The sequence below is a fragment of the Palaemon carinicauda genome, chromosome 7, assembly GCF_036898095.1.
Source record: "Palaemon carinicauda isolate YSFRI2023 chromosome 7, ASM3689809v2, whole genome shotgun sequence".
Taxonomy (NCBI): Eukaryota; Metazoa; Arthropoda; class Malacostraca; order Decapoda; family Palaemonidae; genus Palaemon; species Palaemon carinicauda.
Window position 1 is genome coordinate 98,646,838 of NC_090731.1, and position 18,258 is coordinate 98,665,095.

The following is an 18,258-nucleotide window of genomic DNA, read 5'->3' on the forward strand; positions in this document are numbered from 1 at the left end:
ATAATATTCTCTCTACAGATGGGAATATCAGGTATTTCCTTTTTTCACAGCCACTTGCACTTAGCGCATCAGTGTTTCCTGAACAACATCCTTCATTGTGAGTGATTGCAAAATGGGATCCATATATTCAATTCTCCTTAATAGCATGTGGTCAGTAACAACTCTAGAGTAGAATCCATTGAACATTGATGTTGGCAATGATGATTTTATGAATGCCTGAATCAACCGGACAAAGCCAAGAGCATTGATACTGACACGTTGGATTTTAAATTTTGTGTTTTCATCTTTAAAATTAATACTGTTATGTATTATTGTAATAATGTACTGTGTTACTTCAAGTGTTACATATATTGCGCAACATTGCATCATATTGCAAGAATAAAACATGTTATGCTTTGTTTATAAGTGATATGATTTATTTTGGTATTAGGATTCAAGCATTTATTAGTTACCTGAAAGATAGCATGTAATTCTTTATAGTTTTGTACTGGAGTAAGATTTAAGTCTTTTGAGAGCAATGCTGTTTTGTTGTTTAACAATGTTTTGGTTTTGTCAGATTGTGTATGACGCTGTACACACACTTGAGAGTTGGCTGTCACAGAGCAATGTAGTCACAAGAGAAATTAAACTTGTATTTTTAGAATACCAACGTATCAGTATATCCCACCACAAAATTGACGACCAGAGATAGGATCAGCTGGGGAAAAATTACTAACAATTCATCATCTAACTACTGTATTATTATTTCCAGGTGAGTGAGTAGTATTCTGAACTCATTAGATATCCTATCATCATATTAAATAGAGACGCTCAGAAGGCCAAACACACGCAGAAGAAACATTGGGGCTTTTGTAGTTTGATGGCCATCGAAAGAAAAGGAGCCTTTATAGATCAGCGGCCAGGAACAAAAAGAGAAAAAGCCCAATGAAAATTTTTCAAGCAGCAGAACGGAAGAATTTCATCAAATAAACGAAATAAGAAAAAGTATATTATAAGGTTGGGTAGGATACAAAAAAGGTGGGATAAAAAGTGACTTCAGAACAGTAACCTATTGTAGGTAAAAAGGTAAGTACACAAAAGCCCTTTTGACATTGGACATCCTGAACGATTTAACATCACAGTTGAGTCTAATTCTTTTGCAACACGATTTATTTAGAAGGATTAGGGAACATGGAAGATGCCAAAAAGAAGGCATTATTACTTCATACAGCAGGTAGGGAAGTTCGGGAAGTGTTTAAGACATTGCATCCTACAGATGACACAAGTGAAGCTGCAATTAAGGCTCTTACTACATATTTTGCTCCTCAGGTCAATAAATATTTTGAAAGATACCAATTTACAGTGCAGGCTTATCAGAAAGAAAATGAAAGATTAGATGCATTTGTGACTAGACTAAAGAATTTAGCTGTTTCATGTGAATTTCTAGAGTTAGAAAATGTTATCATAGATCAAGTTATTGTACATTGCACATCACAAGAGCTAAGAAAGAAATTATTGCAAGATAAAGATTTAACATTAGAAAAGGTATTGATAATAGGCAGAGCTTTAGAAACATCAAATAGTCAAAGTAACATAATAGGTAGTTCTACAAGCAATAGAATGGAAAATTCTAAAATTAATACAGTAGGTTATAAGTGGAAAGCCAATGAGAATCAGAGAAAGAATATGTCAAAGCCTAGTCATAGAAAAGTGCCTACCACTAATGTTCATAAATATCAGAATCAGGCCTATATGCAGAAACAACAAGAAAACCCCATGTGTTATAGGTGTGGTAAAACTGATCATCTTTCATATGAAGCAAAGAAATGCCCTGCTACTGGACAAACATGATGGGATTGCAGAAAGATGGGTCATTTTGCAACTCCTTGTCGATTCCCTAAACAGTACGCAAAGAAAATAAATGCTACAGTTGATACTATTGGTCAAAAGAATAATGCGGAAAATGTTCATGACAATCAGGTTAGGTCAGAAACTGATTTTGCGTTTCGCATTAATTCTGTCAACAAAGGTGCAAAGCAACATATCATGGTAGAAGTAATAATAAATGGTAAACTAATTTTGATGCAAGTTGACACAGCAGCTGATGTATCAATTATGTCTGAGAAAACGGGTAACAGCATTCCAAATTTGTCATTAGAAGGTAAAAATAGAGTTTTTAAAGGTTATAATGGTTTTGATATTCAGGTGATGGGTGCTTCGAACGTAGAAGTACAGTACGAAGAACAGATATTAGAAAGAATGCCATTAACAGTAGTAAAAGGTAATGGACAAACTTTGCTAGGTTTAGACTGGCTACAGTATTAGAAGTTAGATTGGCCTAATATTTTGAAGGTTACAGGTAGACAAGATGAACACAAAAATGAAATATCTGCGGATAATATCATATCAGAGTTTCAAGACGTATTTGAAGATAAAGTAGGTACAGTAAAGAAGATAAAGGCAATTTTAGTTTTGAAACCTGACAGTTCTCCTAGATTTTGTGCTCCCAGACCAGTACCCTATGCATTGAAATGTGCAGTTGAAACAGAAATCAGGAGATTAAAAAATGAAGGTTCCTGGGAAAAGATTACATATTCAGATTGGGCTACACCATTAGTTCCTATTGTGAAGGAAATTGGACAGGTTAGGTTATGTGGAGATTACAAAGTAACGTTGAATCCACAACTGCAAGTAGCTCAACATCCCTCACCAAATCCGAAAGACATGTTTGCAACTATGTCAGGATGTAGTGTTTTTTTCTAAATTAGATTTAAGACAAGCATTTCAACAGCTTCCCATGGATAAAGCTTCACAAGAATTATGTACAGTAAATACATCCTTAGGTTTGTTTAGACCAATGAGATTACCTTATGGAGTTGCAAGTAGTCCACCTATATGGCAACAAACTATGGATATGATTTTATCAGGAATGAAAGAAGTATTCAATTTTATAGATGATATTTTAATTGCTGGTAAAGACATAAGAGAACATAAAGAAAGATTGTGAAAAGTTCTGAAGAAGTTGAATGAACATAATATTAGAGTAAATAAGAGCAAATGTATTTTAGAAGTTAATTCAGTGGAATACTTAGGTTTTGTAATACATGGCAAGGGTATTCACAAAACTAAAAAGAAGATTAAAGCTGTACAATCAACAAAAGTGCCAGAAAATTTTAAGGAATTACAATAATTTCTAGGTTTAGTAACATTTTATGGGAATTTCATTCAGAATTTGTCTACAATAGCACATCCATTGTATAATTTGTCGAATAAGGGTATAGAATGGAAGTGGACAAAAGAGTTTCAGGAATCTTTTGAAAAAATCAAACAGGAAATAGCATCACCTACATTCCTAGTACATTATCAAATGGATTTACCAGTTAAATTAGTATGTGATGCATCAAACGTAGGTTTAGGTGCAGTATTATCTCAATGCCAGATAGAACAGAAAAAACAATTGCATTCACTTCTGGAGTATTGAAAAAGGCAGAAAGGAATTACTCTGAAATAGAAAAAGAAGGTTTAGCATTAGTTTTTGGAGTTAAAAAATTCCATATGTATCTTTATGGTTGGAAAGAGTTCACACTTATTACAGATCATAAACCTTTATTAGCAATATTGGGTCCAAAAGCAAGTTTACCAATGTTGGTAGCTGCAAGACTACAACGTTGGGCAATTACGTTAGCCGCGTACCACTATGATATAGAATACCGTCCAACATCTAACATGGGTAACGCAGATGCTTTATCCAGATTACCAGTAGACAAAGCTCCCGAAGATGTCTGTTAATTTCTGTATATGATCTACCCATAACTGCAAAAGATGTAGCACATAGTACCAGGAGAGACCCAGTACTTAGTAAGGTTTTAGAGAGTTTAATGACAGGTAGGGACTTATGTGGAAAAGAGGAAAATTGTAAACCGTATAAGGATATATGGTATGAACTGAGTGTAATACAAGGAATAGTGATGAGAGGTTCAAGGGTAGTTATTCCTAATTCACTGAGAAATAAGGTTTTGTTTGAAATACATGCTGATCACCAAGGCATTGTAAGAACAAAGTTAATTGCGAGAACTTATGTATGGTGGCCAGGTGTATATAAAGATGTGGAATCTTATATAAAGAATTGTATAAATTGTGTTATGCAGCAGAACAATCCTCAATTTGCTAGAATGCACCCGTGGGAGTTACCCAGGTATCCATGGCAAAGAGCGCATATAGATTTCGCAGGTCCTTTTTTAAATTACTTGTTTTTGATGGTAGTAGATGCTTACAGTAAGTGGCCAGAAATCACCCCAATGAACACAACAAAAATCTTACGCCACAATAAAACAGTTAATGCAAATTTTTTCTACACATGGTATTCCAGAAAGAATTGTTACAGATAATGGTCCACAATTTACCTCACAAGAGTTTACAGAATTTTGTAATGTCAATGGTTTAAAGCATACATTTTCAGCAACATATCATCCATCTACCAATGGAGAGGCTGAAAGATTTGTCCGAACGTTTAAACACAATATGAAGTGTAGAAAAGCAAATTCAGGTAACATATGTTTGCATGTATCAAAGTTTTTATTGTCTTATAGAACAACGGTGCACATCACAACAGGCGAGACACCCTCAAATTTGTTGATGGGGAGGAGGATAAGGTGTAAGTTAGATTTGTTGTATCTAAGTTTGCAAAGTTATTTAGAGAAGTGGGTACCAGGAGAGATTGTAAGAGAGATGGGAAATTTACATTATGATGTTCGTGTTGGTGATAATGTCATAAAACGTCATGTTGATCAATTACCGCCATTAAAAAGAAATACAGTAGAGCATGTGAATGTTAGAGATGAGAAACTTAACCCTGGATAGATACGCTCCTCGGACACCCCTTTAAGGGTATACTCGGACGCGAACGACCCCGACGCCAAAAAAAATTCTTGAAAAATCAGTTTTTGCATTAACCTCCTTTTTTCTTTTGCCAAAAAAAACATCAATGAATGCTTAAAACAACTGTAAAGATAAATACTACTCATCTGCAGAAAAACTATTTATTATAAATATTTTAAAAAATTAAGTAGGAAAAAAAAAGACCTGACATAAAAATTCATAAAAAAAAAGTTTATACATATATACACAAATCCTTTTAGGAATTGATTCTTGAATGTTTAGGACACATCTTGATGTATTTTGGATGAAGTCAGACCCATGGAGGTGAAGATCTGAAATGAGAAAAAAAGGGTAACTTTTTTTGGCCAAAAAAATTTGTCCAAATTTCATGAATTTTTTTGGGTACCCAAATGAAATAGGAAGTGGCTAATTTTTTTAGGGAATAAACATATGTTATCCTAGAATAAAAATATGTAAAAAAATCTTCATTATTTTGTAAATTACATTTATATCAGGGGCCATATCTAAAGGTAATTTTTTGAGTACTTAGAAATTTCGTAAAAAAATACATATATTTAATATATAATATGATATTTATGCAGGTAAAAATATACCAAAATATCACAAATTCTATAGGGAACAAGAATATATATAGATAGGGCAGCTTACGCTTCGGATATGTCCACAAAATGGCCGCCAACCACACTGACTCAGACTCCCTAATCTGCCACTTGAAATGTAGGAAGGGTATGTCAATTTCAAGGTGTTATTTACTAATCTAATTATTATTGGATATGCATAAAAATTGTATGGTGGGTTGCTGGATAATTGTCGATTATTTTACGACTATAAAATTAAAATTCTGACCCCAAAAAAATTTTTTGAAGGGAAATAAAATCGAAAAAAAAAATGTAAAACAATATAATATTTTAGCTAAAAAAATTTGATGATATTCAATCAAAAAAAAAGTAAACAAAATTTTCCGACAAATAAACATCTAGAGGAATCATTACTCTGTGATAGTTCCTTAGTACGTAGTAATTTTGAAAGAATTGGGAAAAAACGAAAAAATGGCAATCACCGGAAAATCGAACACATACCTATATATACGCCATATCTGCCTAAAAAAAGATAGGCATGGGTAGCCAGATCATCTAGAAACACTTTCCAACACTATAAAAATATAAGTTTTGCGACACTACTTGCCAATTCCTTACGGTAACATGACTAAGCAAAAAAATGCAAAACAAATAAAAAGGGGCACTCGCGGAAAAATGGCTAACATTCTAATATACGGCATTTCAGAAAAAAAAAATTCAGCCACGTGCTAGGCAAACCATCAAGGCACATTTTCCGACAAATAAACATCTAAATGAATAATTACTCTGTGATAGTTCCTTAGTACGTAGTAATTTTGAAAGAAATGGGAAAAAACGAAAAAATGGCAATCACAGGAAAATCGAACACATACCTATATATACGCCATATCTGGCTAAAAAAAGAAGATAGGCATGGGTAGCCAGATCATCTAGAAACACTTTCCAACACTATAAAATTATAAGTTTTGCGACACTACTTGCCAATTCCTTACGGTAACATGACTAAGCAAATAAATGCAAAACAAATAAAAAGGGGCACTCGTGGAAAAATGGCCATTCTAATATACGGCATTTCAGAAAAAAAAAATTTCAGCCACGTGCTAGGCAAACCATCAAGGCACATTTTCCGACAAATAAACATATAAATGAAATATTACTCTGTGATAGTTCCTCAGTACGTAGTAATTTTGAAAGAAATGGGAAAAAACGAAAAAATGGCAATCACAGGAAAATCGAACACATACTTATATATACGCCATATCTGGCTAAAAAAAAAATAGGCATGGGTAGCCAGATCATCTAGAAACACTTTCCAACACTATAAAAATATAAGTTTTGCGACACTACTTGCCAATTCCTTACGGTAACATGACTAAGCAAAAAAATGCAAAACAAATAAAAAGGGGCACTCGCGGAAAAATGCCCAACATTCTAATATACGGCATCTCAGATAAAAAAAAAAGACATGCACGTGTTAGCCCAACCATCAAGGCACACTTTCTAACACATAAACATGAAAAAAAATCAATAATATACGGCAATTCCTTACTACGTAGTAAATTTTTACAAATATTGAAAAAAAACAGAAATTGGCAACCGCAGTTAAATACCCAATATACCAATAACTACGTCGTATCTGACAAAAACAAAATCACGCATGGGTAGCCAGATCATCTAGACACACTTTCCAACACTAAAAAAGCAAAAGTTTTATGACACTATTTCGCAATATCTTACGGAAAAATGACTTGGCAAAAAAATGAAAAAAAATGAAAAAGGGACACTCGCGGTAAAATGCCTGACATTCTAATATACGGCATCTCAGATAAAAAAAAAGACATGCACGTGTTAGCCCAACCATCAAGGCACACTTTCTAACACATAAACATGAAAAAAAAAATTAATAATATACGGCAATTCCTTACTACGTAGTAATTTTTACAAATATTGAAAAAAAACAGAAATTGGTAACCGCAGTTAAATACCCAATATACCAATAACTACGTCGTATCTGACAAAAACAAAGTCATGCATGGGTAGCCAGATCATCTAAACACACTTTCCAACACTAAACAAGCAAAAGTTTTACGACCCTATTTGGCAATATCTTACGGAAAAATGACTTGGCAAAAAAATGAAAAAAAATGAAAAAGGGGCACTCGCGGTAAAATGGTCCTCGTGGTGATGAACGACATTTTAACTAAAAAAAAAATCATGCACATGGTAGCCAAACAATCCACCAAGACTTTCCACAACTGATAACCTATACAAGTTGCACCATTCTACGACAATTTCATAATACGTAATAACTTTGATAATTATGCAAACTACCTTAGAAGGGTAAACTCGGTCGCGCTCGACCCCGATGCGTCTCAGAAATCGGGGAAGGAGTACAGCTACAGCAATGCACATCTGGACACTACTAGAGCGTGTAGGGGAGACACCTCCTGCAGGTCGATCACCCACAAATTCAGTCACGGGGGTGAGTCACGTGAGAAAAACCTGTTTTTTTTGACGCTCGGGGTCGCAAACGACCCATCGTACCTATCCAGGGTTAAAGAAGTAGTTAGATCAAATGAGTCAAATATTAACCAAGATGCTCCAACATCAAATGTAGATTCAGAACAGATTCATATACCAGTACAAGATGAGGTTAAAGTGCTTCATAGTAGGATTAATAGAGGAAAGACCCTGAGAGATTAGATTTATAAAAATTTTTACAATGTCAAGTTAAGGGGGAGGAGACTGTTATATAGTATTGTAATAATGTACTGTGTTATTTTAAGTGTTACATGTATTGCGCAACATTACATCATATTGCATGAATAAAACATGTTATGCTTTGTATATAAGTGAATGATTTATTTTGGTATTAGGATTCAAGAATCTATTACTTACCTCAAAGATAGGATGTAATTCTTTATAGTTTTGTACTGGAGTAGGATTTAAGTCTTTTGAGAGCGATGCTCTTTTGTTGCTTAGCAATGTTTTGTTTTTTCAGATTGTGTATGACGCTCCACACACACTTGAGAGTTGGCTGTCACAGAGCAATGTAGTCACAAGAGGAATTAAACTTGTATTTTTAGAATACCAACGTATCATTAAATCCCACCAAAAATTGACACCCAGAGATGGGATCAGCTGAGGAATAATTACTAACAATTCCTCATCTAACTACTGTATCATTATTTCCAGGTGAGTGAGTAGTATTCTGAACTCATTGAATATCCTATCAGCATATTAAATATCAGTAGAGTTTTCAAGGCATTTGATTTTCATTGACATCAGGTTTTTGGGAAATAGCACTATTACCTTACATTTACCTTAAAATTATTCATATACCTACTCTTGCATCTGAGTACATATTTTCGGTTTCATGGTGTGGGATGTTCCTTGAGATGAAAATCCATACACATATTAAACACCACATCAATCCACCTGAAAATGGCTTAGGTCATAACAGTTATCATTTGACATAATTTAAGATATCCTGATTTATGCCCAACCATAGGCCTACGATGTATAGCTTCCTTCATAATAAACAACACTTAGTACAAATAAATACCTAGCAACAATATAAAACAGTTCACTTCACAGTAGCCCTAACTCAATAAAAAAATCAATATTTTTCCACAATGTATGAAAAGAGCATGGTACATAAGAGCACTGTGACTTCAGTTATGGTTGGGGTAACAATTTTATATTTTCAAGGGATATATAAACGATGACATTTCTGGCATTGGAGTTTATGAAGATGGCTGCCAAAAATCTATTAGCTCAGCATCCATCCTTGCAATATGTAATTATGAGATCCTGGCAGGGGGAAAGTACGGGATAAATTTTCTTGTGTTGGTGTTTTTGAAGTCGAGAGACTATAATATTTCAATTGCACCCAGTTTCTTCCATTCCTCTCTTTGCATGATTAACCATTTATTTTGGACCCTCTAAAAACCATCTGTCTCGGGTATTTAACAAGACAGAACTGGCATGATCATTTCTGAAGCCTAGTCCACACCATAGAGCTATTAGAAATGGTTTCATCCATTCCTCTCAATACGATATTAAAGTGAATTTCTGGGGGTCTGGATGTAGTCCCCGGGCCTTAAAGTACAAGATACAGCCAGCCAAAAGTCCATTTCACTAAAACATACATAAAGAACCATAAGTTCAGAAAACCATACCCTTTTCCTCTCTCCCCATGATTAAAGTGCCCATGGCTGCCGGTCTAAATGGCCGTGCTAGCTCCAGAGCTTATCAAGATAATAGGTTAAACCATAATTTCTACATCAGCTGGGAAAATGGGAAGACAAAATATTATAATATCTTGAAAATAAAGGTTTGCTTGTAGTTTTTATCACTGAATCACACAACTGAGGAACGATGCACTTAGAGTCCTAAACATTTTCTCTTATTGTTTAAATTTTATTTTCTGAGCTTCTTTTTCTATCCCCTGATATGTTGTGTTATATATCTATTCTCTAGCATTTTTTGTTTCTTTTTTTCATTCTTTATTCATTTATTCATTAAACATTATTGATATTTTCATAAAAAACTAACCGTCAATTTTAGTTCCTAGCTTCCAACTATCCATCCAAAAAAGAAATCTGAAACCATTCGAAATTTGTGTAAATCCAAGATAAGAGATTTACTAACGGGTTTTAGAAATAAGGCCTTAGTAATACTATATTTCAAATATTAATATAATTTAATGCAAAATAAGTCATTTATTTTAGTCATCCCTATGGTAATTTGCTGTTAGCCGTTTTCTTTCAGTAGCTTCTAAGTTGGCGTTCTAAGATTATCTCACTCATATTCTCTTGTATCTATTTCTAGATATTTTAATGATTCAATCCTTAATTAACTGCTGATAATTTACAAAAATTATAAGACATTATTCTTAGTTCATTTGAGATCAGTGAACGCTATTTTCTATGATGATTTTAAATGTTGTAATGTGTATAAAGTCTGTGGTTTTTGAGAATAAATTAAGAAGAAGAAGGAGCCGCGTGTGATTTCAAGCTTATAAAAGTTACTGTCTGACTTTTAGTGATTTATAGTAATGTCCCCATAATGGTGACTATTTTAATTATCTCAGTCCTTACACTCTCCATTGATACAGAAGAAAATCCTGGATTTTAAAGTTGGCTTGAATGAATGTGTTTAACTTAAATTTTTATAGTTTCCATCACATTCTTTTATTACTATTCGAGGTTACCGAAAATATCTTGGTTGATTTTAAAGAGAATGGGCAAATTATCCTAAAGGGCAATTTTGTAATGAGCATATTAATTTGAAAACTCTTAGTATGTGAAGGACTGCAGAACATAAGGACTCTACTAAGTACTTTAACTTTGAGCAGGGCATATGTTGGCAAAAGGATACTTAGGAAACAGATTCTACAACACACATAAGAAAACGATTCACTAAATACAGCTATTTTTGGTTTTTCTTAAAACTTACCCATTGTTTGAATATCTATCTAGATCCAGTAAAATAATCACATTATTTACACTCCAATTTTCCCATAAGTTCTCGGTAATTATCAAGTGATATAAAGCTATTTTGTGACCGTGATTGAATTAGTAATACAACAAGGATTTTACTGCATATCAAAATTTTACTTCAAATGTCAGTGCTAACCGATTTGACCACGAACACAGGCGCTGAGATAACAGCTCGCCAAAAAGGGAAAGGAAGAAATATTATGAATACAAGGCAAATGGCTTAGGGTCTAAATACTGAGATGAAACAACATTCCCTTGAGTCTTTATGACTTATGAAGCATTTTACAGTAAAATTTCCTTACGTATTCTAAATGTTACGATATACGAATATTTATAGAATGACCTAAGTCTTCAGCAGTCAATATAGCATTTAAAAATACCGATGAGGTTTTGGAAACATAAAATATTTTTTCTTATCTTAAAATAATGCATAATCAAGTCAATTTTATTTCCTTTTTGACGAGCAAGAATGTCTAAAATTCATATTATATGGTGGATGTTAAATGTATTAACTAGAGTAATTTCTCTCTCTCTCTCTCTCTCTCTCTCTCTCTCTCTCTCTCTCTCTCTCTCTCTCTCTCTCTCTCTCTCTCTCTCTCTATCAGTGACATGCAGACTTATGTTGGAACAATCAAATCTAGCTGTTAACATAGGGAATTGTTTTGCTATAACACTCCCTTTTTATCTATATGCTTTTATGGATTCATGACACACAGATATATATACATATATATATATATATATATATATATATATATATATATATATATATATATATATATATATATATATATATATATATATATATATATATATATATATATATATATATATATATATATATATATTACGGCTGAGGACCACTTTAGTTCCAAACTCACATGTTTGCTTTTACATTAAATCTGTCACACTTGGAAATATTTTTGCACGAACTCTGAGTCAGTTAAATAACTCTCAGACAGCAATATATACGACACTGAATATCCAAAGGTTTCTCAAGTTCACTCAAAATTATTCTGAAGAATTATTTAAAACTTGCTACGGTTCTTTAAAAGGAACGAACGAATATTATTTCAAACAATAATAATTGGAATAATACACGCTTTACAAAAATAAATATATTATATAAATTAAAACACTGAAAGAATTTACATAAAACAAATAAATCACTTGAAATATAAAGTCTGAACAAAACTCAGAATAATACTAAAATGTTACGTTCTGAAAATTATATAATTACTTGACTTTAAATATTAAATCTGAATAAACCTTGGACTAAGACAAAAGAAGTACTTACGAAAATTATATAATTACTGGTTCCAATAGTAATTAAAACTGAACACACACACACACGCACACATACACACACACACACACACACACACACACACACACACATATATATATATATATATATATATATATATATATATATATATATATATATATATATATATATATATATATATATATGTATATATATGCATATATATATATATATATATATATATATATATATATATATATATATATATATATATATATATATATATATATATATATATATATATATATATATATATATATATAAGTTTGATACTTAATGAAAATAAATAACCAGTTCATGATACAAAATCTTTTCTCGTTATTATAGGGTCAATTACAAAAACTTTACGTAATACCAACACTCAACATAACACAATATATTAAAAATTACCTGACAAATTTACAGCAACATTTTAAAGTGCTACACACGATATATCCCGGACACAAAATCACTTTGGAGAGGACACACTATAGGTACTGAACACTTTTAAAACAATATTCCGAGTTGCATGTGAGAGTGAGAGAGAGAGGAGAGATGGCAATCCTAAGGCTAGAAATCTCTATCTGTTTATGCAACCATGGGTATTGCCTTTATAAGTAACTTAGCTACTGTGAAAATGTTCTCGGACTTAAAGCATCTTGCTTTTCCCACTAGGGTTGTAGCTTGGCTAGTAATAATAATAATAACAATATAAAAGCTAATAACAATTTTGCATTGGCATCAAAAGGCATTTTATAATAGCCTTTTAACAAGTTGATCTTGTAGACGAACCTTGCTTGTCCGATATTGTCGAGTATCTGGGTGATAAGCGGCAATGGATAATTATCGGCCACACTGATCATGTTTAACTTTCCGTAGTCCGTACACATCCAAAAAGGTCCATCTGATTTTTTTCAAGAGCAATCATGAAGAACTGTAAGGGTTAGAACTTTTGTTTGGCTAATCTGTTTTGTAACAAATAGTCCACTTCTCTTTTCATGACTTTTCGGTGATACATTGACAGTCGATAGACGAGTTGTTCAAATGGTCTTTTCATTGTTTTGAGGTGTATCTCACGCTTCGTCAGGTTGGTTTGTTTCGGGACGTTTGAGACAATTTCAAGGAAACTTCTAATTAATCGGCTCAAGTCTTCTCATTGTTCCTGGTCCAGATGAATTAATTTCTCTCCCAAATTCCAAATGATAGATGAATTATTTACTTTCCTTACTTCCTCTACCTAATATCCATTGTTGTCTTCCGTGGATCATATGGTCTGCGTTATACATACTTTTGAAGCTTCGGTCTTGTTTTTGCTCAAGTAAGGTTTCAGTAGGTTGATGTGTACTTTCCTTCGACTTTTCCTTCGTCCTGTGGTTTCAATAACGTGGGTCAGGTCACTGATCTCCAAAATCTAGAATGGATCTTGAAACTTTTTGGTGTGTGGTAATCTCCTTATCGACAGGAAAAATGATAACTGTTGTCCTATCAAAAACTGTCTGTCCTTTCTTTTCATATCGCATATTTTCTTCATTTTTTCTCGACTCGTCTTAAGGTTTTCTAGGGAGAATTCCCGTTTCTCACCGATCCTTTTCCTCAAATTCTTGACATATTCTACATCCAGTTCCTCTCGGCCCTTCCATTTTTCTGGTAAAATTTGAATCTGTCTTCATACTTCTCGTCCAAATATCAATTCATTAAGGCTACATCCCATGCTTTCTTGATAGGCATTACGTACCTCGAACAACATCAACGGTGGTCCGATGTCCCATTCATTACCGGTTTCTATGCAGAACTTAGTTAACATATTTTTTAACGTTTAATGAAACCTCTCTAATGCACCTTGGGTCTGTAGATGATAAGCCGATGATACTTGTGGTTTTACATCCAACAGTTTCATTACGTCCCTTAAAATAATTTTAACGTGAAATTTGTTCTGCAGTCACTTTGAACAATTTCCGGTATACCAAACTTAGCAGAAATGTCTAGTAACTTCTTGGCGATTATTTTGGCACTCATGTTCCTGATGGGTATGGCTTCTGTGTATTTCGTTAATGGACACATCAAGGTTAACATATATTTGTGACCTTTTTTTGTCCTTGGTAAAGGTCCCATTATGTCGATCATTACCTTGCTGAAGGGTTCTCCTCGCACTTCTATCAAGTCTAAGGGAGCTTTCTTAAAGTAATCGTTTGGCTTTTCAGCCATTTGCCATACATGATATACAAGGCAAAACCGGGTCAGGTCCATATGCATGCCAGCCAGAAAAAAAGTTTAATTACCTTCTCCGTTGTCTTCCTTAACCCAATATGTCCCGTCTTATGCACTACCACAATCACTTGTTTTCTATCAATGTATCCTCCACTCAGCATTCCCCGAGATATTGGCGGGTCTATTCTTCCTCATAAGCAACCCTCCTTAAAAAAATAACAGGTCGGCGAATGTTGTGCCTCCATTTTGTCCACCACGCGTTACAATAACTCTTTTAACGTTGCATCCTTCGTTGCAATCCTATCAGACTTTTCCTACTCACTTGTCCTATATTTAAAGCTGAGTTTTCACTATCTTCCAGGACAGTTTCTTCTTTATTTACTTGTCCACTCATTGGTTGTTCATCTTCTCTCGAGCTTACTCGGAAGTTCTTCTCTTGCGTACCATTAAGGGAATCCTCTTCCTCATGAAAATAATTCTCCAAGTTCATTGCTCCTTCGATTTCTTTTTCTTCTTTTTTCAGCCAGTTTCTTCATCATACTCCTAGTTGTAACAAAACTAGGAAACAAATATGGGTAGTCACTCTCGAGTTCAGTCATAGAAATAAACTTCAATGGTTTCTCCGTCGCAATGGGACAAGGCGTGAACGGCGCTCCACCAACCTCATTACCAAGCAGGACATCTACTCCTTTTACTGCCAATAAATTGTGACGAGCCAAAAGTAGATTGTGACTCAAAGGCGAGATGAAAGCAACCGAGTAAGTTTGTTACGACGCATCAAGTATATATACACACAAGGTTCCGGTAAGAATGTCACAAAATACAGACATGTTATTTCTTGTCAAACTGGCAACCAGTTCTGTTAACAGTTAACAATGGAGTACGCAGACATGTTAAAACAAGTTGCTGTCAGTACGAGGGGACAGCGAATATACAAAGGATAATATATACAAAAAAGAGAAATGTCATTACTATGTACGCTCATGTGACACACAGGTGGTGCATGGCTACCCCCCTAAAAATGACATATTGTAAATGTTAAATATGGCGTCCTGATCTAGAGAGGCGAACTGTAGGCAGGTCATCTGGTAGGAGATAAGCAGGTTTTCGACGATGAATGGAGACCCAGTCTTCTTTGCCATGAATGTTTAGAAGGAATGCTTTTGGATTGCGTCGGATCACAAGGATCGGCCCCATGAAAGGGGGCGTTAGCGGTGGCTTGCGTAGGAAGACGCGCGTTGTAGAGTGCAAGTCTGTTGGTGTGTGATGCTTAGCTGGGGGCTTGTAAGTCTGGCGATATGGAGTAAATTTTCCCATGATGTGATGTATGTGCTGGAGATCGTCGGAGGAGGTTGCAGAAGGAAAAAAATCTGGCAGGGAGGACCAATGGGTCACCATACACCATTTCAGCTGCCGAGATGTCTAGGGCGTCCTTAGGAGTGGTCCTTAGTACTAGGAGGACCCAAGGAAGCTGAGTAAACTAGTTGGAGTCCTTGAAGTGGAACAACAAAGCTGCTTTGAAGGTGCGATGAAAACATTCAACCATTCCATTGACAGCGGGGTTGTAGGCAGTTGTCTGATGTAGAGTGATGCCCAGGAGATTCGCTAATGCTGTCCACAATTGAGAGGTGGAAGTGGTACCCCTGTCAGAAGCAATACGCTATGGGATACCAAATCTTGCTATCCATCCTGAGAGTAAGGCAGATGTACATGAGGCGGACGTTGCAGTTCCCATGGTAATGGCTTTAGGCTAATGAGAGGAGCAGTCGAAAACAGTAAACAGGTAACGATATCCTTTTGATGTGGGTAGGGAGCCTAAAACGTTGATGTGAATGTGGACGAAACGACGCTGAAGTTGAGGAAAGGTGCCCACTCCTGAATACATGTGTTGATGTACTTTGGAAGTTTGGGAAGAAGTACTGGCAGGGACTCAATCCTTAGCATCCTTATTAATGCCGTGCCAAATGAACTTCGTCTTCAGCAATAGCAGTAGAACAGAGCGAGGGATGTGAAAGGCCGTGAATGAAATCAAACACCTGTTGGCGCATGGGAGCAGGAATCCTCGGTCCCGGTCTACCAGTACTGACATCACAGAGGAGAGTGGTGTTGGAGTCATCGAGGGGGACATCTTCCCAACGGAGGGATGTCCAGGATGTATTACATGATTTATACTCTGGATCCTGTCGTTGAGATTCAGCCAAGGCGTTGTAATCTAATCCCCGTTGACCGGCGGCCCATGTGTTTCTTGACAGGGCATCAGCAACGGGATTCATTTTCCCAGTGACTTATTGAATGGTGTAATTGTATTCAGCCACGGCAGAGAGATGTCGACGCTGACTGGCAGAAGGCTGCTTCTTCAAGGGAGCCCCACTTCAGGTATTTTGGCTTGCCCTTAAGGGAGGCGTAGAGGGGAGCAAGATTGTTGGCAATGGCTGGAAGAAAACGGTGATAATAGTTGATCATGTATAAGAATTCCTGCAGTGCTTTGACGGTCGAGGGCGTGGGTAGTTCTGAACAGCTGCTACCTTCTCAGGGAGGGGATGGACTCTTTCAGGAGTGATGCGGTGCCCTATGAACGAAACTTCATTAGCGTCAAATGTACATTTGTCGTACCGGACTGAAAGGCCGTTTTGTTGCAGGTGGTTGAGCACGATGCGCAGGTGACGGAGGTGTTCCTCTTTTGAGGAAGAGAACACAAGTATGTCACCCACGTAACATACAGAGAAGGGGAGTCCCCCTAAGATGACATCCACGGACGGAGTGACCCGTGTTTCTTCAGGTCGATGTGTACGGGTGACGAGCAAGAGCTGGAGGCCTTTTATCAAAGGCCCATTTCTTCCATTTCGGCGAACGTCTGTTTGATGGCGGCCAATAGGTCTGATGCCAGATGTCTGAATTTGGCGAAGACCGGGGGTCCCGTCGTCTTGATATGGTGATAAATACCGTGTTTAGCAGATGCCGTGGGCGTTTGGCGAAGTTCTGGACGGAAAACGTCCTGGTACGATGTGAGGCGGATTGCGTAGGCATCCATAGGTGCGCTGATGTGGAGAGCGTGGTTAGAGGGGGTGGGTTGAAGAGGTGTCGACAAATACGAGTCTGCGTTGACCAATCGTCAGTGAGCGACTTCGACCAAAAGGTGGAAATGAGAGAGGAAAACCACACCGAGGATTGGCAATGTGACGTCAGCAACGAGAAACTTCCAATTAAATCTGTCGTTTCCAACCATAATGTGAGGATCTCGTAACCATAGGTGGGCATCACAGATCAGTTGGCTGCTGCCAGGCGGACGTCGGCAGACAGAGACAGACAACATCGTTTCCTGAAGAGTTCCCTTGGCAAAAGAGAATAACAAGCACCAGTGTCTTCCAAAAATTGCACGCATGTTCCTGCATCATGTAAAAAGAAAATATTAGAAACACAGGAGGCCACTGCCACGAGTGATGGCCTATTTATACGTTTTTTGGCCACTGACAATGCTTGGCACATTTCTTCGCGGCAGCCCCGAATCTGGAGTGGTCGTAGCGAAACTGCTGCTAATGGGCGGCAGTAAGTGGCTGTAGAAGTCTTTGGTTGAGGCGCGAGCGAATGGTGGTGATGGGTGTCTTTGACGCCGCTCCGGCACGTCACGGGGTAGGCTTGTGTGTCCTACGGCATTCACGTCTTCTTCAGTTGACGTTGAATAGGTGTCCTCTTTGTCAGGAGTGGAGGCATTGATTGAGGTTTTGAAGGTCGTGAAGTGGCTATCCATAAGTGCGTTGGCTTTGATCATTGACTCTTTTATGAG